The 22,178-nt window shown below is 48.2% G+C and overlaps 1 long non-coding RNA gene across 1 annotated transcript; it reads left to right on the top strand.

The window, feature by feature from the left end:
* Positions 1 to 7,605: 7,605 nt before the first annotated feature.
* On the top strand, positions 7,606 to 21,936 carry LOC309520789. The gene is made up of 3 exons (XR_014214422.1): positions 7,606 to 8,941; positions 9,353 to 9,544; positions 21,321 to 21,936. It is a non-coding gene; the product is annotated as an uncharacterized lncRNA (long non-coding RNA).
* Positions 21,937 to 22,178: the final 242 nt, after the last annotated feature.

Genomic DNA, 22,178 nt, shown 5'->3' with positions numbered 1-22,178 from the left:
GGGAGGAGACCCCCCCCATAGAAATGGCACCCCCATCTTTTGACATCTTGGGGAGCTGATCGGGCTGGATTTTTCTCTCTCTTCCAAAGTGGAGCCGTAAACTTTATATTTGGAAGGAGTTGGGGGGCGGGTTGGAGGTGAGGAGTGGGTAAGTAGAAGGCCTCTTGGCCTTTTACATCATGGGTAGACAAACTAAGGCCTGGGGGCCGGATCCGGCCCCGTCACCTTCCAAATCCAGCCCGTGGACGGTCCAGGAATCAGCGTGTTTTTACATGAGTAGAATGTGTCCTTTTATTTAAAATGCATCTCTGGGTTATTTGTGGGGCATAGGAATTCATTCATATCCCCCCCCCAAAATATAGTCCGGCCCCCCACAAGGCCTGAGGGACAGTGGACCGGCCCCCTGCTGAAAAAGTTTGCTGACCCCTATCTTAGATACTGATCAGAACTGCTCCAAAGCTTATTCCTCACTTCCTGTGGCCTTGAGCAAGTATTTTATCACTACACTTCGCAAGTGGTGCATCTCAGATCTGTGCCCCCAACTCCAGGCTTCTCTATCTGCCCCATTGAGGTGCTGAAGGACAGAGCTGTGGGTGCCCACCCGACCCCTCTGCACCCCATAAGCAATCCTGCCTGCCCTCAATTGCACTGCCCTCTTCAGGTTTGGTATGTGGACTATGAGAATCATCATCATCACATTTGCCTCAGGCATTGCCTCTTCGTCACCATGAGGTCTAGAAACTTGCGTCTTTTTTACAGCTGAAATGTTCCGGATGCGAGGTTGTGTCTAAGCACAAATATACGAGGTTGTGAACTCAACTGCATTACAATCCACACATGTGATAACTATCATTTTCTTTTATGTTTCTATAGCTGCCATTTTAGTTTTTATAGCTCAGCTTTTACTGTTATTTCCCATCCAAATTTAGGTGCTGTGTTATAGCAAAGGAGGGAACCCTACTCTGTCATTATAATATGGGCTTTTCTGTTTTAACAGAATATTTCTTTCTTTTCTTAATAAATTGTATTTTATTAATAATGTTATAAAATTTTAGGGCACACACACATAGCAGACACATATTCCACAGAAAACCAGTCCTTCACCCTTCAAAATTTAGGAAATATCCCCTGAGAAAACTACACATTATTTTAGCACACAGAACAATCCAAAAAATGCCATACTGGCTCTCCTAATTACTCTAATTATTTCCTCTCCAGAAGGCAATATCTTGGAGACACCTTTCCCATTATTTCTTTTTCACTTACAAATCCTTTTCTTAAAGGCATATTTTGTGTAGGAATAGGGTGGGCCTGTGACCTGGATTCAAGAACTTTAGTATTTACCATCTCTAAAGTATGGCCAGACTGCTCAGGTAATGCAATCAGTAAAACATTTTCAGCTATGTTGACAGACAGGAGAGAAGCCAGACGCTCAAATTTCTGATGGAGACCACCTCTTCCTGTGATGTAAGTGTGATGCTCTTAGGGTGGTCTTTGGCAATGTCTAAAGTCTTCAAAGTTTCCTGCACACTTTGTTCTTGGTCTCTCGCCTCCTTGCAAGGAGAGTGGGTAGGTGGGTGGACTCTGTTGCAACAGAAAAATGAAGATCTCCTTGCTTTGACCGGTTCATGCCTCCATCCATTCTTCTCTGACCGATCCTGGACTTAGGAGGACTCAGAATCCCTCAGGGAGTTGGACAGCAAAAGTTTCCACAACAATAAGCAAAATAAACCAAAGATAAGGAGTAAAAGAACTACTGTTACAGCAGGTTGAAAGCTGCATAGGTGTGCATATTACCGCTGAACTGGTTGTTCCAAAACATTACAAAAAATACCAATTTTCCCGTAAACCTGTTAGGCCGCGTTATATGTGTTCTTTTGCAACGCTAGCTTAATTATAGTAACCGTGATTAACAACAGGTTTCTGTCGATGCTGTTTGCCCGATCGTCCTAGGCTTTCCTTCAAATTCTGTATTCTAATTTAATATAAAATTTTGCTGGGGTTTGAAAGAGGTGGGGGGACGGTGCCCGTATTCTGCCTCTTCTCTGGAGGCTACGGAAATTGGGAATCCATAAACATCATGAGTCAGTGAATGTGCTTGTAAAGTCTTGACACAGCACCAGTGAGTCATAAGAACAGCTGACATTAGAGGAGGCTGGCAAAAAAATCTTTGCAAAAAAAACACACACACCCATTTATTTCCAAATTGTCCTCCCTGGCTACACGCACACACCATACACTTAAAGCACGTGGAAAGCACCTGGGAACTGTAGTTTAAGGGTGCTGGGAACTGTAGCGCTGGGGGGGGGAGTACCACTATCCTCAGGATTAAATGTGTGCTGTGGGTGTGTTCCCCCACCAACCCAAATCCCTAGGGACAAAAATGAAATAAAGACAAGAAATAGCAATGTGCGATCAGCGCTTGTTGTTCCTCAGTCGTCGTTACGAGGAATCGTAACAGATAAGAAATGCCTACTTTCTTATTCCCCTCCCGGTACTTTCTATTTATGATCGCTATGTAAAGCTTTATAGCGTGTTTTTGTGATGTCCTGGTTCCGTCCTCCCTGTTTCCTGATTTCTTATGTTTTCTTGTTGCCCCTTTATTGTGAAAAGTCTCCAAGCAACTTGCGCTTCGCCTCTCCTAACAACAGGACAATAAATATTTCTTTCTTTTTTTGAAAAAAGAAAGAAATAAGAAATGTGGTTTCCTTGGGGAACCCCCTCGTTAATACAGAGGTTCATCACTGGCAAGGAAAGTGCACTCTGCACATGCTCACGTCTGTTAGATTTTGGGTTTGGGTTTCATCAAGACTTTATTATGAAGTCAAAAGAACAATCCAATGCTCTTTAGTTCTGATTATTTTTATTTATTTTTTGCACTTTGCCTCTAAACTTCTTTTTCACCACACGGTGTTTATTTGCCCCCCCTGCACAGTCCTCTCACCCCCTAACCAAGGGTAAAGGTAAAGGGAGCCCTGACCATTAGGTCCCATCGAGACCGACTCTGGGGCTGCGGCACTCATCGCGCTTTGCTGGCTGAGGGAGCCGGCGTACAGCTTCCGGGTCATGTGGCCAGCAGGACTAAGCCGCTTCTGGCGAACTAGAGCAGAGCACGGAAACGCCGTTTACCTTCCCGCCGGAGTGGTACCTATTTATCTACTTGCACTTTGACGTGCTTTCGAACTGCTAGGTTGGCAGGAGCAGGGACCGAGCAACTTGAGCTCACCCCATCGCGAGGATTCGAACCGCCGACCTTCTGATCGGCAAGCCCTAGGCTCTGTGGTTTAACCCACAGCGCCACCCGCGTCCCTTAACCCAAGGGGGGGGGGGTAAATATAAGCTGCATGGGGAACCCATGATACCCAGGACAGGTCAGCGCTATACATTTAAATCACACAACCCCCTCCCCAAATAATCCCCAGGGCTAGCTGGCTGAATTGGTCCTACTTGGGCCAGCGAGGAGGCCAGGGGAGAATTAGCTGTGGGATCTCAGAGCGGGTGCTCTTCATAAAAGGGGAGGGAGAGGGAAGAGAAGGGAAATAAAAGATCAGGCTGAATTCAAATTAAAGGCCAGGCCTCCAGAACAAATTCTTAACCCGAGGTACCACTGTAGTCCCAAAACATCTGGAGGGCCAAGTTTGCCTATGCCTGGACTAGAAGACCCTCGTGGGTCCCTTCCAACTAGACAATTCTGTGGTGCTGTGTTGCATAATGGAATATGTATTTCCTTTCTGGGATTCAAAGGACCTTTGCTCTGATCAAGGAAGGCTCTTCTGACCTTTTCTCTATTCCCTCTTCACAGCCACATCTGCTCCAGAGTTTCCTCACAGAGTCTCTGGCTATGAGGGTGTCCTTCTGAGTCATCTGCGGCTGACTCGCTAACCCACAGCCATGCGCCCATCACCTGTCCTTGGGGCTGATGTGAGGGTGACTCAGATCTAGAACTGAGAATTTCCATTAGGTACTGATATTTTGGGTTGTTCCTGGCAATGGCATGTTGAGGCGAAGCTCCATTTTCAAAAGTACGCATTTGTGCCATCTCTGTTGGAAAAAAATATTAAATATTTTTTTCCGTTTAACAGACAAGCGAAGCAAAACAATACAGATCAGACAGAAAACCTTTCCTCCCACATAATTGTTCTGTTTTACCATTTCAGATCCGAAAAGAGCGAGCCATTTTTTTATTTAAAAAAATGAAGAATAGGTCAACTGAAGTAGTTAGAACTGAGGTTATATTACTTTGAAAACAAATGCTGGAACCAAAGGGCTTGAGCAGTCAAACACACACCTGTACTGAAACCTGGGGTTGCAATATCCAACATCAATCATAGAGTAAAGGTAAAGGTAAAGGGACCCCTGACCGTTAAGTCCAGTTGCAGACGACTCTGGGGTTGCGGCGCTCATCTTGCTTTACTGGCCGAGGGAGCCGGCGTTTGTCCACAGACAGTTTTTCTGGGTCATGTGGCCAGCATGACTAAGCCGCTTCTGGCGAACCAGAGCAGCGCACGGAAATGCCGTTTACCTTCCTTGCTGGAGTGGTACCTATTTATCTACTTGCACTTCATGTTTTTGAACTGCTAGGTTGGCAGGAGCAGGGACCGAGCAACGGGAGCTCACCCCGTCGCGGGTATTCGAACCATGACCTTCCGATCGGCAGGCCCAAGAAGCTCAGTGGTTTAGACCACAGCGTCACCCACATTCCCCAATCATAGAATCATAGAATCCTAGAGTTGGAAGAGACCACAAGGGCCATCGAGTCCAACCCCCTGCCAAGCAGGAAACACCACCAGAGCACTCCTGACATATGGTTGTCAAGCCTCTGCTTAAAGACCTCCAAAGTAGGAGACTCCACCACACTCCTTGGCAGCAAATTCCACTGTCGAACAGCTCTCACTGTCAGGAAGTTCTTCCTAATGTTTAGGTGGAATCTTCTTTCTTGTAGTTTGGATCCATTGCTCCGTGTCCGCTTCTCCGGAGCAGCAGAAAACAACCTTTCTCCCTCCTCCATGTGACATCCTTTTATATATTTGAACATGGCTATCATATCACCCCTTAACCTCCTCTTCTCCAGGCTAAACATGCCCAGCTCCCTTAGCCGTTCCTCATAAGGCATCATAGAATAGACCCTCTGAAATTAATGGTCATGGGAAACAAAGGTCCGTTCATTTCAATGTGAGTAGAACTTAGTTTTGAAGAAGTGAACCATGCATCTAAACCACCAGGCATTCCCAAAAGAATCCTGGGAACCCCCCACACAGCCACATTTCCCAGCACCCTTATCAAACTACAGTTCCCAGGATTCTGGGGAGGCGAAGCCAGCTGCTTTCAGTGTGTCTTGGAAGCAACAGGTTTTCAGTTCAACGAGCTCAGGCCTCTTGGAAGGCTAATGCCAGCCATTTTCTCGCCACCAACCCATCCAGCTCTCTAGCCACACCCAGATGGCAATGAACACCAACTTTCACACTGTATTTTTTTTTTTGTATTGATTTTTATTTGATTTTTACAAATTAAAGTTTGCATTCAAAAATTACAAATAAAAACAAATAAACAGATTCTACCGAATCTTTGGACTTCCCTCTGCCCCTCCATGGGTTCTGTCGTTAACCTTTTCTACTGCATACTTTAAGTCACTCTAATTGTTCAATTGTCCATTATATCCAAAGTCTCTGTTACATTACAAGTGTTATTTAAGTCCTGCCAAAGAGTTCAGTTGTTTACAATGGTCTGCCAAATGTAATATAAATTTACCGCTTTCTTTATTAAAGTTTTGATCTTCCTGGTTTCTGATTTTCCTGGTCATTCTTGCCATCTCTGCATAGCCCATTCCACTCTGGCAGGGACCTTATCTTCTTTCCAGCTCTGGGCTACTAGCATCCTGGCAGCTGTCATTGCGTACAAAAACAGTCTTTTCTGCTCCTTCGGTATTTCTGTACCTATAATTCCTAACGAAAAAGCTTCTGGTTTTTTTTAACAAACATTATTTTAAACATTTTCTTCAACCCATTATATATCATTTCCCAGAATTCTTTTTACTTTACAGTTACACCACATATGATAAAGAAGAAGGTGCCTTCTTTCTGTTTACATTTCCAGCAAATACGTTGTCCTATACGTTTTTAATCATTTGCTCAGTTAAATACCAACTTTCACACTGTAGGCCTCAGCCTGCCAGGATATCAGGCTCCAGATTTTCCCCTAAGTCAGACTTATTGCCCGCCAAGCTTAGTGCTGTCTGCACTGACTGGCAGAAGCTGCCAGGGGTTTCAGACAGGGAGTCCCCCCCCCCAGAGCCTGCTGGAGCTCTAACACTTCCCAAGAGCTCTACCACTTAGCAACGGCCTGTCCCCAATAGGAAGTGGCTTTATAATGAGCGCAAACCATGTCCATCCTTCCTCCCTTTATTCATTTTTGTTGTTTAGTCATTTAGTCGTGTCCGCCTCTTTGTGACCCCCTGGACCAGAGCATGCCAGGCCCTCCTGTCTTCCACTGCCTCCCGCAGTTTGGTCAAACTCATGTTGGTCTCTTCGAGAACACCTTCCCACCATCTCGTCCTCTGTCGTCCCCTTCTCCTTGTGCCCTCCATCTTTCCCAGCATCAGGGTCTTTTCCAGGGAGTCTTCTCTTCTCATGAGGTGGCCAAAGTCTTGGAGCCTCAGCTTCAGGATCTGTCCTTCCAGTGAGCACTCAGGGCTGATTTCCTTCAGAATGGAGAGGTTGGATCTTCTTGCAGTCCATGGGACTCTCAAGAGTCTCCTCCAGCACCAGAATTCAAAAGCAGCATCCATTCTTGGGCGATCAGCCTTCTTGATGCTCCAGCTCTCACTTCCACACATCACTACTGGGAAAACCAGAGCTTTAATCATTATTAGATTTCTTTCCCACCTTTCCTCCAAGGAAGTGAAATACTAGCTCCCCCTTGTATCCTCACAAGAACCCTGTGTGATAGGCTAGGCTAAGAGACATAGACCTTTGGTCCTGGGTCAGCTGTGTTAGCATCCAGCCCTCACCTAACCGGCCCAAGGGGTATCCCCCTGGCTGTCCGCTTCCTCCTGGCTAGCCTCAGTGCTGCCCTTGTGAAACACAGCAGAGACGAGGCAGGAGGGAACCGGAAACAAAACACAAATGAGCAGCGTTTTCTGAAACTGGCTTCTTCCTGCTTTGAGCAGCCAGGGTTTAGCACGGGCTTCTTAGCATGCTGCAAGCACTGGGTATGGGACTACCTAAAGGTAAAGGGACCCTTACTCCAGTCGTGGCCAACTCTGGGGTTGCGGCGCTCATCTCGCTTTATTGGCTGAGGGAGCCGGCATACAGCTTCCGGGTCATGTGGCCAGCATGACTAAGCCGCTTCTGGCGAACCAGAGCAGTGCACGGAAATGCCGTTTACCTTCCCGCCGGAGTGGTACCTATTTATCTACTTGCACTTTGACGTGCTTTCGAACTGCTAGGTTGGCAGGAGCTGGGACCGAGCAACGGGAGCTCACCCCGTCATTGCGGGGATTCAAACCGCTGACCTTTTGATCAGCAAGCCCTAGGCTCTGTGGTTTAACCCACAGCGCCACCCGCGTCCCCGTGGGACTCCCTCCCACTCCCTCCTGCTGCCCTCATCTCCCAGGCTGGGAGTTAACATCCTATTGAGCATTTGCCCCTGACCCTGGGAGAGGAGGGATGAAAGAGCCATGGGGGGGGCGTTGATTTATTCACCCCTCCCTCCCTCCCTCCAGCGTAGACAAACATATCTGCCTGCCAAAGGGGTGTAGAGGAAGTCAAGAGTTCAAGAAGGCAGGATTTAGACAGGGACAGGAGGCTGGTGGCCCTTCACGATTGGTTGGTTGATTGATTGATTGATTGATTGATTGATTTGATTGATTGGTGGCTCTCTCCAGACTCCCTTCAGCCCCAGTCAGCAAGTCCAATATTCAGGGATGATTGGAGTTGGAGCGGTCCAGCTTCATCTGTGTGGACGAAGGTGAAATGTCCATGCCGCCACTTTCAACAGAGCCCCTAAAGGACCAGGCTAGCCAGCACAACTTTGCACATTTCCGATGTTGCCCGCTGCATCCCTGAGAGGCAAAGGGTTTGGGGCGGTTACCCAGCTTCATTCCCAAATATCCTTGCAACTTCCCGCTGAAATCTCTTGGTGCCTTGTACCACAACGGCTCTGCTTTATTTTATTAGTGTCCTGGAAGAAGCAAAGATCACCAGTGTTGAAGCAATGATTCTTCAGCATCAACTGCGTTGGACTGGCCATGTTGTGCGGATGCCTGACGATCGTCTTCCAAAGCAACTCCTCTATTTCGAACTTAAAAATGGAAAGTGTGATGCTGGTGGTCAACAAAAGAGGTTTAAAGACTGTCTCAAGGCAAATCTAAAAAAATGTAGTATAAACACTGACAACTGGGAAACACTGGCCTGCGAGCGCTCCAGTTGGAGAACAGCCTTGACCAAATGTGTCGTGGGCTTTGAAGACACTCGAACTCAGGACGCAAGGGAGAAATGTCCTAAGAGGAAGGCACGCTTGGCAAATCCACACCGTGATCAACTCCCGCCTGGAAACCAATAGCCCCACTGTGGAAGGACGTGTGGGTCCAGAATTGGCCTCCACAGTCACTTACGGACTCATTGTTAAAACCGTGCTTATGGAAGACAATCTTACTCGGCTGCGAGTGATCGCCAAAGAAGAAGAAGAAGACTTTTCATCCCGCTTTTCTCGTGCTGTCGCTCCTCCGGACAGCGATGGCACTGTATAAAGGGTTTGGAAAGCCGCACAGAACATCCCCTAAAAAGCGGGAAAAATCCACCACTGAACTACTCTTAGTGGGCCAAAAGCACCTTGCAGGATGCGTCCCCAGTAAAACACTGGTCTGGCGTGGCCCCTCAGCTCACTACCACACTGTTTCCCTTTGGTTTTGGTTCTTTTGGAATATGAAAAAAGCAGGATTCTGGTTGAGGATCATAGAATCCTAGAATCCTAGAGTTGGAAGAGACCACAAGGGCCATCGAGTCCAACCCCCTGCCAAGCAGGAAACACCATCAGAGCACTCCTGACATATGGTTGTCAAGCCTCTGCTTAAAGACCTCCAAAGTAGGAGACTCCACCACACTCCTTGGCAGCAAATTCCACTGTCAAACAGCTCTTACTGTCAGGAAGTTCTTCCTAATGTTTAGGTGGAATCTTCTTTCTTGTAGTTTGGATCCATTGCTCTGTGTCCGCTTCTCTGGAGCAGCAGAAAACAACCTTTCTCCCTCCTCTATGTGACATCCTTTTATATATTTGAACATGGCTATCCTATCACCCCTTAACCTCCTCTTCTCCAGGCTAAACATGCCCAGCTCCCTTAGCCGTTCCTCATAAGGCATCGGATCACATGAGCAACCAGCAGCTCTGGAGAGAAAAGGCCACCAATATATCTATAAGCTACACACCCAGAAAAGTGTTCTTTGCCCCAGCGAGGTTACATTCTAAATTTGCTACAACAGCTGAGCAGCAGAAAATAAGCGGTTTTGAGGCAATGTGAGGCAGAGCTCAGCCCTCAAAGAGAGAGAAGGTATTTCAGGGTAGTCTATGTTTAGGCAGGAGGGCTCTATAGTGTTTCCGCCTGTCGCCTTTGCGTTTAGAACCGCTGCTGTCTCGGCTGCAGGAAGCTGACTTCGAAATGCCCTGTTTCCTTGTGTCTGTGAGTGAGGCTGATTCCGGAGGGCTTATCTAGAGCACATTTTGATAGCAGGGCCCGGCCTTGATAAATAATCTTACTTGCGGTGTTGTGTATTATTGACGCCTCTTCCGCAGGCAGGTGGTGGTGTAAGGCTGTGCACCCACTGCACTTTAAAAGCACACTGTTGTTGTTCAGTTGTTTAGCCGTGTCCACCTCTTTGTGACCCCCTGGGCCAGAGCATGCCACGCACTCCTGTCTTCCACTGCCTCCCGCAGTTTGGTCAGACTCATGTTTGTGGCTTCAAGAACACTGTCCCACCATCTCGTCCTCTGTCGTCCCCTTCTCCCTGTGCCCTCCATCTTTCCCAACATCAGGGTCTGTTCCAGGGAGTCTTCTCTTCTCAGGAGGTGGCCAAAGTCTTGGAGCCTCAGCTTCAGGATCTGTCCTTCCAGGGAGCACTCAGGGCTGATTTCCTTCAGAATGGAGAGGTTGGATCTTCTTGCAGTCCCTGGGACTCTCAAGAGTCTCCTTCAGCACCAGAATTCAAAAGCATCCATTCTTCGGTGATTAGCCTTCTTTATGGTCCAGCTCTCATTTCCATACATCGCTACTGGGTAGTTTAAGCCGTGGCAGGACACCCTGAAACTACAGTTCCCAGATTCTTTTCGGGTGGAGTTATTTAAATGTATTGCGTGTTTGCAGCTGGCCAAAGAATTAGCCTTAGCGTGACAGCCGGCTCATCTGGTAGATGCTGGGGCGGTGGCAAGTGGTGGTGGGGTTTTGGAGCACAGAACTGTGTGTACCCCCAATCTCTCGCTCTGCCTGCTCCCTCTGCACTGCAATGTCTTTATTTGACTGTAAAACGCTATAGCTCAGCGGCAGGACACCTGCTTTGAATGCAGAAGGTCCCAGCTGCAATCTCTGGCCTCTCCGGGTAGGTCCCAGATAGCTTGGCAAGCCTCTGCCAGTCGGAGCAGACATCCACTAGATGGACTAGTGGTTTTACTTGGCAAATTCCTACACTCCTATTTAAACCAGCCTTTCGCTCGGAACCATGGCGGCTGGAATCTTAATTCGCTTTCAAGGCTGCAGTTCACTGGTAGAGCACCTGCTTAGCATGCAGAACGTCCCAAATTCAGTGTATGAGCGTCGACTTCTCTGGATGGCTGCTGGCTTTTAGCTACTGCCCATGTAGGGATTCGTAGCTCGGGTGTAGAGCAGGTGTTTGTATGTAGAAGGCTGATTGCCGAAGAATGGATGCTTTTGAATTCTGGTGCTGGAGGAGACTCTTGAGAGTCCCATGGACTGCAAGAAGATCAAACCTCTCCATTCTGAAGGAAATCAGCCCTGAGTGCTGACTGTAAGGACAGATCCTGAAGCCGAGGCTCCAAGACTTTGGCCACCTCATGAGAAGGGAAGACTCCCTGGAAAAGACCCTGATGTTGGGAAAGATGGAGGGCACAAGGAGAAGGGGAGGACAGAGGACAAGATGGTGGGACAGTGTTCTCGAAGCTATGAACATGAGTTTGACCAAACTGTGGGAGGCAGTGGAAGACAGGAGGGCCTGGCGTGCTCTGGTCCAGGGGGTCACGAAGAGGCGGACACGACGACTAAACAACAACAACAGCAACAACAGAATGCCCTGGCTTCACCTCCAGGAACAAGCCGGGGTTGTCCCTTGCCTGAAAGCCTGGAGAGGTTATTTTAAAAAAAAAAGTTGCACTTTGAAATGGATCAGTTTAACACTTGTTTGTGGCGTTCTCCTTATCCCCAGGTACCCTCTCCTTGATGGAGAAATCTGACTGCTCGTTTTAAGGTGCCAGGAAAGTCCACGTGGCTTTGTCTTGGGGTAGCAGGCCTGGGGCATGGAGGGTACATGGGGCAGCAGGCCAGAGAGAGCTGTGCTGAGATGCAGGGTGTCTTGCAAAACTTCTTCTGCTTTGCAGGAAAACTGTGAAACTAGTTGTGGCTTCTCGCAGAGGAACCGACACGCAGAGTTTCTCCGAAATCGTGCTATTACAGTCTCTGTTGCCAGGCAGAACAAGCCCTGTGGGTGTGTGGGTGTTTGTGGGTGTGTGGGTGTGCGCGCACAAACACCCACACCCACACACACTTAAATCAGGCCAGTCTGGGGAAACCCAGACCCATTTTTTGGGTGGGTGGTAAAAGTTATAATTCATTTTGTGTGTCATTTTGCCACACTGTGAAGGTCGCAGCATTTGGGGACTTTTTAGTTTAGAGAAAAGGCCAGCGAGAGAGGTAGCAGGACAGAGTTTTATAAAACGAAGCATGGCGGGTTGAAAGTGGATAGAGGAAGTTTTCCTCCCTGTTATGACACTGGAATTCCTGGGCGTCCAGTGAAGCTGAATGTTGGAAGACTGATCACAGAAATCCCTACTTCACATAGGGCACTGTTAAACTGTGGAACTCCCTGCCACAGGAGGCAGCAATGGCCATTAACTTGGATGGCTTTAAAAGAGGATCGGACAAACTTATGGAGGAGGAGAGGGCTAATCGGTGGCTACTGGCCGCAATGGCTCTGGTCTGCCCTCCACAGTTTGGGGCAGTGATTGTCCTCTGAATACCAGTTGCTGGAAACTGCAGGAGGCGAGAGAGAGAGAGAGCTCTTATGTTCAGATTCTGCCTGAGTGTTTCCTACAGGCATCCAGCTGGTCACTGTGAGAACAGGATGCCAGACTGGAAGGGCCACGGGTCTGATCCTGCAGGGCGCCTCTTACACTCTTACAAAGTGGGGTTTGAGTCTGTTGTTGTTTAATCGTTTAGTCGTGTCCGACTCTTTGTGACCCCCTGGACCAGAGCACGCCAGGCCCTCCTGTCTTCCACTGCCTCCCGCAGTTTGGTCAGACTCATGCTGGTAGCTTCGAGAACACTGTCCCACCATCTCGTCCTCTGTCTCCCCTTCTCCTTGCGCCCTCCATCTTTCCCAACATCAGGGTCTTTTCCAGGGAGTCTTCTCTTCTCCTGAGGTGGCCAAAGTCTTGGAGCCTCAGCTTCAGGATCTGTCCTTCCAGTGAGCACTCAGGGCTGATTTCCTGAAGAATGGAGAGGTTTGATCTTCTTGCAGTCCATGGGACTCTCAAGAGTCTCCTCCAGCGCCAGAACTGAGTCTAGCCGCAGGCAACTCCCCTTGACCAATGGAAAGCTCTGAGTAGCGGCACGATAAGCAGAAATGCCACAACATGTTGCTGACTTTGCAGGTGCACTGCCCCTGTCCATAGGGGCTCTCTTAAGCTTTTGTTGTGGTTTCCCCCCCAAAAAAATTATTTATTTTATAACACAACTAAACAACACAAACAGAAAAACAAACAATACAAACAAATTCTTGTCTTATCCTTATTTTTTCTAAATATTTTTAGGTGGGCTTCCGCAAGTCCCCCCTATCTGATTTTCATTTTACCTCATCTTTAGCAGTTTATATATATCATAATTTCTAACCATTTTTTAAATCACACTTACTTTTACCATAAAAATCTTCACCTTTTATCACTTACAAATAATAATATTTTAAAATACACAATCTTCTATTTCTAACTCTATATCCACTTCCAAAACTATTCTAATATTTAAATATTAACATATTTTTTCAAATATTCTTTAAACTTCTTCCAATTTTCTTCCACCGTCTCTTCTCTCTGGTCTCAGACTCTCCCGGTCAGTTCGGCAAAATCCATCTAGTCCATCATCTTCATCTGCCATTCTTCGATAGTTGGTAAATCTTGTTTCTTCCAATTCTTCGCTAGTAATATTCTCGCAGCTGTTGTGGCGTACAAAAAAAAAAGTAACATCCTTTTGGGGGTGTCAGGGGATGGTTAGCTGCTTGTGCTTAAAATTGTGCCCCTTCAGAGTTTGTGCGACCCCACAAACCTCTGTGTGTGACAGAGCTCCTCAGACATGTCTGCTCTAGTCACTAGTAGAGTCTGACAGTGGCTGTCTGCGGAAGCGCTTCCAGCAAAGAAGTTCCTTAACGGAAACGCGTCTCCTGGACTCACGACGTGGCAGCTTCCGGCGAAGTATGGGTCTCCCTGCAGTTGCTTCTGACACCTCCCCGCTATTTTCGCTCGAAGTGTCTCTCACCCCTTTCTCTCCCCTGCTGCTTCCTGCCTGGGCTGCTGCGTCTCTCTCAGCATTACTGAGATCCTCCTCCAGAGACCCCGCGCTCCCCCTGCTGGTCCCTGCTTTGGCTGTTGACTCTCTCCCAGTCTCTGGGAGCCTTACCACTTCCCTTTCCTCCGATGTCAGTTCCCTGACATCCACCTCCCCTCCAGGGCCCCCCTCTCCCCCGCCCCTACTTTCTCCTCTGGGCGGTGAGGAGCTGAAACCCCTAAAAGAATCCTCTTCATCTTCAGACGTCTCGAACAATTCCCTCCATCGGTCTTCGTTCCGACTCGCTGAATCCTCCTCCACCTCGGAATCAGCGAACCCCTCCAACTCTTCTTCGTCGTCGGTGGTGGCGAAGTATTCCCTCCGGAACCTCGCCACTGGCTGGGGTTTTCTAGGGAATCTCTGATGAAAAGTTTCAATCAAAACCTCGTCATCTACATCCTCTGCCCTGACCCAGGTGTTTTCCGACTCCGGCTCCCCTTCCCACATTACCAAATACTCTACTTGCTCTCCCCTCCACCTAGAATCGAGAATCTCCGCTACATGGTAGCTGTGTTCTTTTTCCTCCATAGCTGGTCCCCTATTGACCCTCCCCTCTCTGTCCCCTATATACGGTGACAGCAATGATCTGTGGAACACTGGGTGCAACTTCATGTGGTTCGGTAACCGGAGTCTGAAAGCCACTGGGTTGACCTGTTGCGTGACTTCAAATGGGCCCAGTCTTTTGGGTCTTAACTTCTTACAACCTCCTTTAAATGGTAACCCTTGGGTGGACAGCCACACCTGGTCCCCCACCCTAATGCTTTCCCCTTCCCTTCTGGTTTTGTCTGCCTGCCTCTTATATTCCTCCTTCGCCCTGTTTAAATTAAGTTGGAGCTGGCGATGGATCGCTTCCATTTCTTCAACGAACTGTTCTGCGGCAGGAACGCTCCAGTTCTCCCCCTCCCCCCCTGGGAAGGCTCGGGGATGACACCCGTGATTGGCCAAAAAAGGGCTCATCCCCGTGGACACGTTCTCTGCATTGTTATAGGCAAATTCTGCCAACGCCAGCTTCTCCACCCAATCATTCTCTCTGTCATTCACATAACACCTCAAATATTGCTGGAGGACACCATTAGCTCTTTCCGCCTGCCCATTGGTTTCTGGATGACGGGCAGTGGAAAAATTCACCTCTACATGCAACAAGCTCATGAGCTTCCTCCAGAACCTGGAAGTAAATTGTTTCCCTCGGTCCGAAACCACCCTCAAGGGGGCACCATGCAACCTAAACACATTTTCCACAAACAATCTAGCGGTTTCTTCTGCTGTGACCGCATGTGAGCAGGCTATAAAGTGGGCCATCTTGGTTAACAGGTCTACCACAACCATAATGGCTGTCTTCCCTTTGGACCTGGGCAGATCAGTCATGAAATCTATTGCCACTGCCTCCCATGGTCTTTCCGGCGTGGGTAGTGGTTCTAATAAACCTGCCGGTGCCCGCCTCTCCCCCTTGGCTCGTTGACATCGGTCACACCCTCTCACATATTCACGCACATCTTCCCTGACCTTGGGCCACCAGAATTCCCTGGTAACCAGCCACATGGTTTTGTGTTGCCCAAAATGCCCTGCTGTGGGGCTATCGTGCAGTTGCTTGAGTACCTTTTCCCTCAATTCCCCTTCAGGTATGTATAACGCTCCCTTGTAATACAACGCCCCGTTTCTCTCCTCAAAACCCCCGGGTTTGTCTCCCTCCCTCCTGAGACCCCTGAGTTTGTCCTGGGCGTATTCATCCTGCACCGTTCCCTCTACCAGTTCCCTTTGCCCCACCAAAGCCGCCCCACACACCCAGCGGTCCTCGGGAATAACATGGGTCTCTTCGGGTGCACCCTCTCCCTCCAAATATTCAGGTTTGCGTGAGAGAGCGTCCGCCCTAACGTTCTCCGGGCCTGGTACGTAACAAATCTCAAAGTTAAATTTGGAGAACTCCTGGGCCCATCTCAACTGCCTTTGGTTGAGCACTCGCGCAGTTCTCCAATACTCTAGATTCTTATGGTCCGTGCACACTTGCACCTTCTGTTGTGCACCAATTAGTAGGTGCCTCCATCTCCGGAAGGCCTCATAAATAGCAAGAAGTTCCCGGTCGTGCACCGTGTAGTTTCTCTCAGATTTGTTCAGCTTTCGCGAAAAGAAGGCACACGGTCGCCACTCTGACCCCTCCTTCCCCGGCTGCAGAAGAAGCACCGCCCCTATGGCTCTGTCAGAAGCGTCTGTTTCGACCCTCAGCTTTTTTTGTAAATCCACATGTAGAAGTTGTTCGTCAGAGGCGAAGGCCCTTTTCAGTTCCTCAAACGCTCGCTCCGCCTCCCCCGTCCAAACAAACTTCTTTTTGCTGCTGAGACAGTCCGTGATGGGCGCCGTCAGGTGGGCGAAGTTTCGGATGAACTTACGATAAAAGTTTCCAAACCCTAGGAACCTCTGCACATCCTTCTTGGTCTTGGGTGTTTTCCATTCCAGCACCGCTTGAACCTTGCCGGGGTCCATGGCCAACCCCTTGTCTGACAAGCGGTACCCCAGGAATTCCACCTCCTTGGTATGAAACTGACACTTTTCCAGTTTCACCCACAGTCTGTTGGCTTGCAGCCTGCTCAACACTTCTCTGACGTCTCTCACATGTTGCTCCTCATTCTCCGAATACACCAACACGTCATCTAAGAAGGCCACGCAATTCTTGTAGAGCAAAGGCCCCAGTACATGGTTCATAAAGGCTTGAAAACACGCGGAGCCTGTTTGTAATCCAAAAGGCATAACGAGGTATTCAAATGCCCCCAAAGGGGTGAACATGGTGGTCTTCCATTCATCCCCTTTCCTTATACGTATCAGGTTGTACGCCCCCCTTAGGTCCAGCTTTGTAAAAATCTTTCCTTTTCGCACCCTGGTCAAAATATCATCAATCCTGGGCATAGGAAAAGCCGCCGGCTCTGTCACTGCATTTAGGGCCCGAAAGTCACATACCAGCCTCGGCTTGTCCGTGTTTTTTTTATCCACAAAAAACACTGGGCTACCCCCCGCTGCCTTGGACTCTCTGATGAAGCCTCTCTTCAGGTTCTTGTCAATGAACGCTCGCAACTCCTGCATCTCCCTGTCTGACATGGCATACAACTTGCCTACAGGAAGCTGTGCTCCAGGGAGTAAATTGATCTGGCAATCAAAGGGCCTATGCGGGGGTAGTTGGTCCGCTTCCTTCTCGCTGAACACGTCGCTGAGATCAGCATACTGTGGTGGCACCTTCCCCTTCTCCATCACTTCCGTCCCTGCTAGGGTGGCTTGGGCCCCTGCTGACCCCTTTTCCGCCCTGCAGTGTTCTAAGCAGTGTGCGGAACCGAAGGAAACCACTCTTTGATGCCAGCCCACCAGCGGATCATGTAGGGCTAGCCAGCTCATTCCCAAAATAATGGGAGCGCCTCCCAAGGTGGCCACATTAAACGCTATCAGTTCTGTGTGCCTTGCCACCCTCATTATCATTGGGACGGTCTGCAAGCTGACGCCTCCTCCCAACAGTTCCCTGCCATCAATCGTGGTCACCTGCAAGGGGTTGCTTAAAGGGATAGTCTGTATCTGGTGCTCAGCAGCAAACTCCTTGCTCATGAAATTGCAGGAGCTGCCTGAGTCCAACAGCGCCTTTATTTTTAGGGGGTGTCCATTTTGCAGCTCTAGCGACACTTCAATCACTAGAGCAGGTCGAGGAGCTTCTGGCACTGGCACTTGGGGAAGGGGCACTTTCACTGCTCTTTGGCCTGGCTGCAGTGCCCTGCTGGCAACCAGGCGTTGGCTTTTACCTGCTCCGTTTCTCCCTGCTCTTCCCCCTCAACAGCTCCCACCATCCCTTGCCATTCCTTCCTCTGGGGGCAGACTCTGGCAAAGTGGCCTGGCTGTTGGCAGAGATAGCATTTCCGGGCTCCCTTTCCCTCCTTCTTCGCCCCCTCACTGGGCTTTGAAACTGCGCGCGCGCGGGCTGTTCCGATTTCCATCGGCTCTGCCGGCGGGAAAGCTGGCTCAGGAATGTCTGGAATGCGCAACTCCTTCCAACGTTCCCCTCTCCCTTCCCGCCTCTCCAAGGCTCTTGCCTCCTGGCGCGCTCCAATGGTCAGCGCAGATTTGGTCAGCTGATCCATAGACCCCGCCCTGGGGCTCCTGGCCAGCTCGTCTTTCACAGCTGAAGAAAGACCTTCTTCAAATAGCATCTGAATGGGTGCCGCCGATAAATCCCACCCCAATCTGTGAATCAGCATGGTAAATTCAGTCCAGTACTCACGGACAGATCTGCTTCCCTGCTTGCAAGCCATTAGCTGTCTGCGTACCGCCCCTTCCTCAATATCGCTGGAAAACATGATATCCATTGCACGAAAGAATTTCATAGTGTCCTTTAGGATATCGTTGTGCGTTGCCATCAGGGGTCGAACCCAGTCCCGCGCCCCCTTCTCAAGATGCCCAATTACGAACGCAACTTGCGATTCCTCATCAGGGAACTCATCAAACTGCACATTCAGAGCATATTGCATCTCAGTCCTAAAGGCATGGTAATCCTTGGGGTCCCCCCCAAACTTCTGCACCAATCCTGGTACCTTTCTGGGGAACTGAGTGGTTCTCCCCTTTTTGTCAGCATCCTGAGCCCTTCTCTCCTCGAGCCTCGCCGTCTGCAGCGCAAGTTGGACCTCCAGAGCTTGATACCTTTCTTCCAAGCTTGGACCAGCTCCAACCCCTGCGTCTCCGGTTCCGACTGGGTTGCTCATGATGCTTTCTCCTGCACAGGCAGCGTACAGAGACTGTCAGACTGCTGTCAGGGGATGGTTAGCTGCTTGTGCTTAAAATTGTGCCCCTTCAGAGTTTGTGCGACCCCACAAACCTCTGTGTGTGACAGAGCTCCTCAGACATGTCTGCTCTAGTCACTAGTAGAGTCTGACAGTGGCTGTCTGCGGAAGCGCTTCCAGCAAAGAAGTTCCTTAACGGAAACGCGTCTCCTGGACTCACGACGTGGCAGCTTCCGGCGAAGTATGGGTCTCCCTGCAGTTGCTTCTGACACCTCCCCGCTATTTTCGCTCGAAGTGTCTCTCACCCCTTTCTCTCCCCTGCTGCTTCCTGCCTGGGCTGCTGCGTCTCTCTCAGCATTACTGAGATCCTCCTCCAGAGACCCCGCGCTCCCCCTGCTGGTCCCTGCTTTGGCTGTTGACTCTCTCCCAGTCTCTGGGAGCCTTACCACTTCCCTTTCCTCCGATGTCAGTTCCCTGACAGGGGGATTTCACCCCCCCTACACACACACACACTATACCAAGTAAAAAGGCTTCTGGTGTCTTTCAACACTTTTTTCAGTTCATTATAAATCCTTTCCCAGAAGTCTTTTACCTTGGGGCACATCCACCACATGTGATAAAAGGTTCCTTCTTTTGGTTCTGTTAAGCTTTTGAGTGCTGCTTTGAGTGGGGCTGATGGAGCCACAATCCAAAGGCTCTGGCTGGCAAAATCTGGCCTGAATCCCGTTTCCCCCAGCCTTTGTCATGCTGGCTGAGTCTGTTGGGAGTTCAAATCCAGCCACATCTGAAAGGGCCACACACCTGTCGGTTGTTTCGCAGCTGTGTCCTAGCTGAGATAGATAGATGTTAGCTTCATGGCCTACACTGGAGCTTCTCAGCACCGACTCTATAATGCAAACTGCTCCCTTATCTCCATGAGGACTAGAACATTTGCTCCGGCAGGTATCAGCATCCTTCAAGAGCGTGATGAACTTGATTTACCTTCAACCAGCAAATTGCTTCTGGATGGACTGACCCTTCATTTAAAGCATGTGTGTGTGTGTCAGAAATGCACACGCGGCCAGCTTCTCCCTTAAGAACCTGGGTCTGCAGAAATTAGCAGATGGGACTTTTCATAGTGGGACGCGGGTGGCGCTGTGAGTTAAACCACAGAGCCTAGGCCTTGCCAATCAGAAGGTCGGCGGTTCGAATCCCCACGATGGAGTGAGCTCCCGTTGCTCGGTCCCTGCTCCTGCCAACCTAGCAGTTCGAAAGCACTCAAAGTGCAAGTAGATAAATAGGTACCTCTTCGGCGGGAAGGTAAACAGCATTTCCATGCGCTGCTCTGGTTCGCCAGAAGCGGCTTAGTCCTGCTGGCCACATGACCCGGAAGCTGTATGTTGGCTCCCTCGGCCAGTAAAGCGAGATGAGCGCCACAACCCCAGAGTCGGTCACGACTGGACCTAATGGTCAGGGGTTCCTTTTACCTTTACCTTTACTTTTCATAGCAAGGAGTGATATGGCATTCCTGCCTTCTTGCTGCTGTTTTTGAGCTGCTCAAGAGAGCAAGCGAAACAAACCTCTTCATTCCTTTTCCTCCCTGCGCTGGTATTGATTCATCGTCTAGTTTCAATTCTCCATTAGCCCCAAAGAAAAGCAGAACAAAAACACTTGTTGCAAAGAGCACTTATAGCTCGCAAGAAGAACCATAAGCCGCGTTGAAGCTATAAGCCTCCCCCTCGGAACTGGAATCCCTTCTCCTAAATTCCAGGCCAATGGGAAGTGGTTGCAGTTGCAGGGAGAGGCCAGGAAAGCACTCTTTGCATGCTCAGAAGCACAAATGTGTTTGTGGGGGGGGGAGGTCTGATCCGGTGCTTTTCCGCTCTGCCTTGGGGTCCACTTTGGAATGCTTTCCTATTTGTTTTCTGTTTTGTTTGTTTGTTTTGTGCTATTTTTAACTGTTCTTATTTATTTATGCAAATATTTATCTACCACTGTTTCATAAAGCACCTCAAAGCAGTTTACAACAAAAGGACGTAGAAGCATGCAATAAAAGCCATAAAGTGAAGATTAAAACCAGACATCAATTTTATTCTTTGCATTGCTTTGGGACATATGGGGAAATAATAATAATAATAATAATAATAATAATAATAATAATAATAATAATAATAATAATAATAATTGCATTGTGACCAACTGAGCGCAGATTATTTCACTCCAAGTAGTCTTACAACAGCTTGAGAATTTGAGTTGCTACTAAAGGTGGTTCCAAACAACGGGCTTATTCATCCTCATTTGTTTGCAAGATTAGACAACATTTGTCTATATAATGAGCATTTATTCTGATTCGTTTGGGTGCCGTTGCGTGAAAGCAAGTGTTGTCCTGATGATTAAGACAAATTAGCTGTGTTTGGATATAATACACAGCTAAAAGAATGGGAGAGGTTGTGGAAAGAAAGAATAAAATTTACAGCATGTAATGCGTTGAAAGATAACATGATGAAAATCATGTATAGATGGTATATCACACCTGTGAAATTAGCTAAAATGTATAAGACAAGTAATAAATTTTGGAAATGTAAAGAAAAAGAAGGATCATTTTATCATATGTGGTGGGAATGTAAGAAAGTAAAAAGACTTCTGGGAAATGATATATATCAGATGAAAAAGATGTTGAAATATACATTTTTAAAAAGACCAAAAGCATTTTTACTTGGTATTACAAGTGAAGACATTAATAGACAGGATATTAAAACTGTTTTTATATGCAACAACAGCGGCAAGAGTATTGTTGGCCCAGAAATGGAAGCAAGAAGAAATTCCGACAAAAGAAGAATGGCAGACGAAATTAATGGACTACGCAGAATTGGACAAAATGACAGGAAGGATTCGAAACCTGCAGGACCAGAGATTCACAGAAGATTGGAAGAAATATGCGAACTATTTGAAGAGCAACTGTAATCAACAAATTACACTAGTAGGACTACAAGAAGTTTTGTACGGAGGAATATACGAAACAAAGAAAAGAAAGAAGAGAGATATTATGATATTTAAATGTAACAGTGAAAGTAAGAAATATAAATTAAGTGGAAAACATTGGAAAGTTTTCAGATGTGATTGATGGAAGTAAAAAAAGAACTGTATAAGATATAAAAGTATGTTTAATAATTGTTGAAAATGATATGTTAAAAAACCAATAATAAAAAAGACAAATTATCTGTGATTCCTGCATTGCAGGGAGTTGGACTAGATAAATCACATCTCTGTGATTCTATCCAGCATCTTTCACCATCACATTCCTCACCCCAAAAAGTCTGATCTCTCAGGGACGCAGGCGTCTTGCGCAAGGGCTCCCAACTATAATTGCACAACCTGCATTTGGAGGCGTGGGGTGGAATCAGTACATGTGAAAAGGATCTAGGAGTCTTGGTTGACCACAAACTTGACCAACAGTGTGACGCGGCAGCTAAGAAAGCCAATGCAATTCTGGGCTGCATCAATAGGAGAATAGCATCTAGATCAAGGGAAGTAATAGTGCCACTGTATTCTGCTCTGGTCAGACCTCACCTGGAGTACTGTGTCCAGTTCTGGGCACCACAATTCAAGAAGGACACTGACAAACTGGAACGTGTCCA

Source organism: Podarcis vaucheri (genome assembly GCF_965113315.1).
Source record: "Podarcis vaucheri genome assembly, chromosome: 16".
Lineage (NCBI taxonomy): Eukaryota > Metazoa > Chordata > Lepidosauria > Squamata > Lacertidae > Podarcis > Podarcis vaucheri.
Note: the sequence above shows the minus strand (reverse complement) of the source record. Positions and strands in the feature narration are given on the sequence as shown.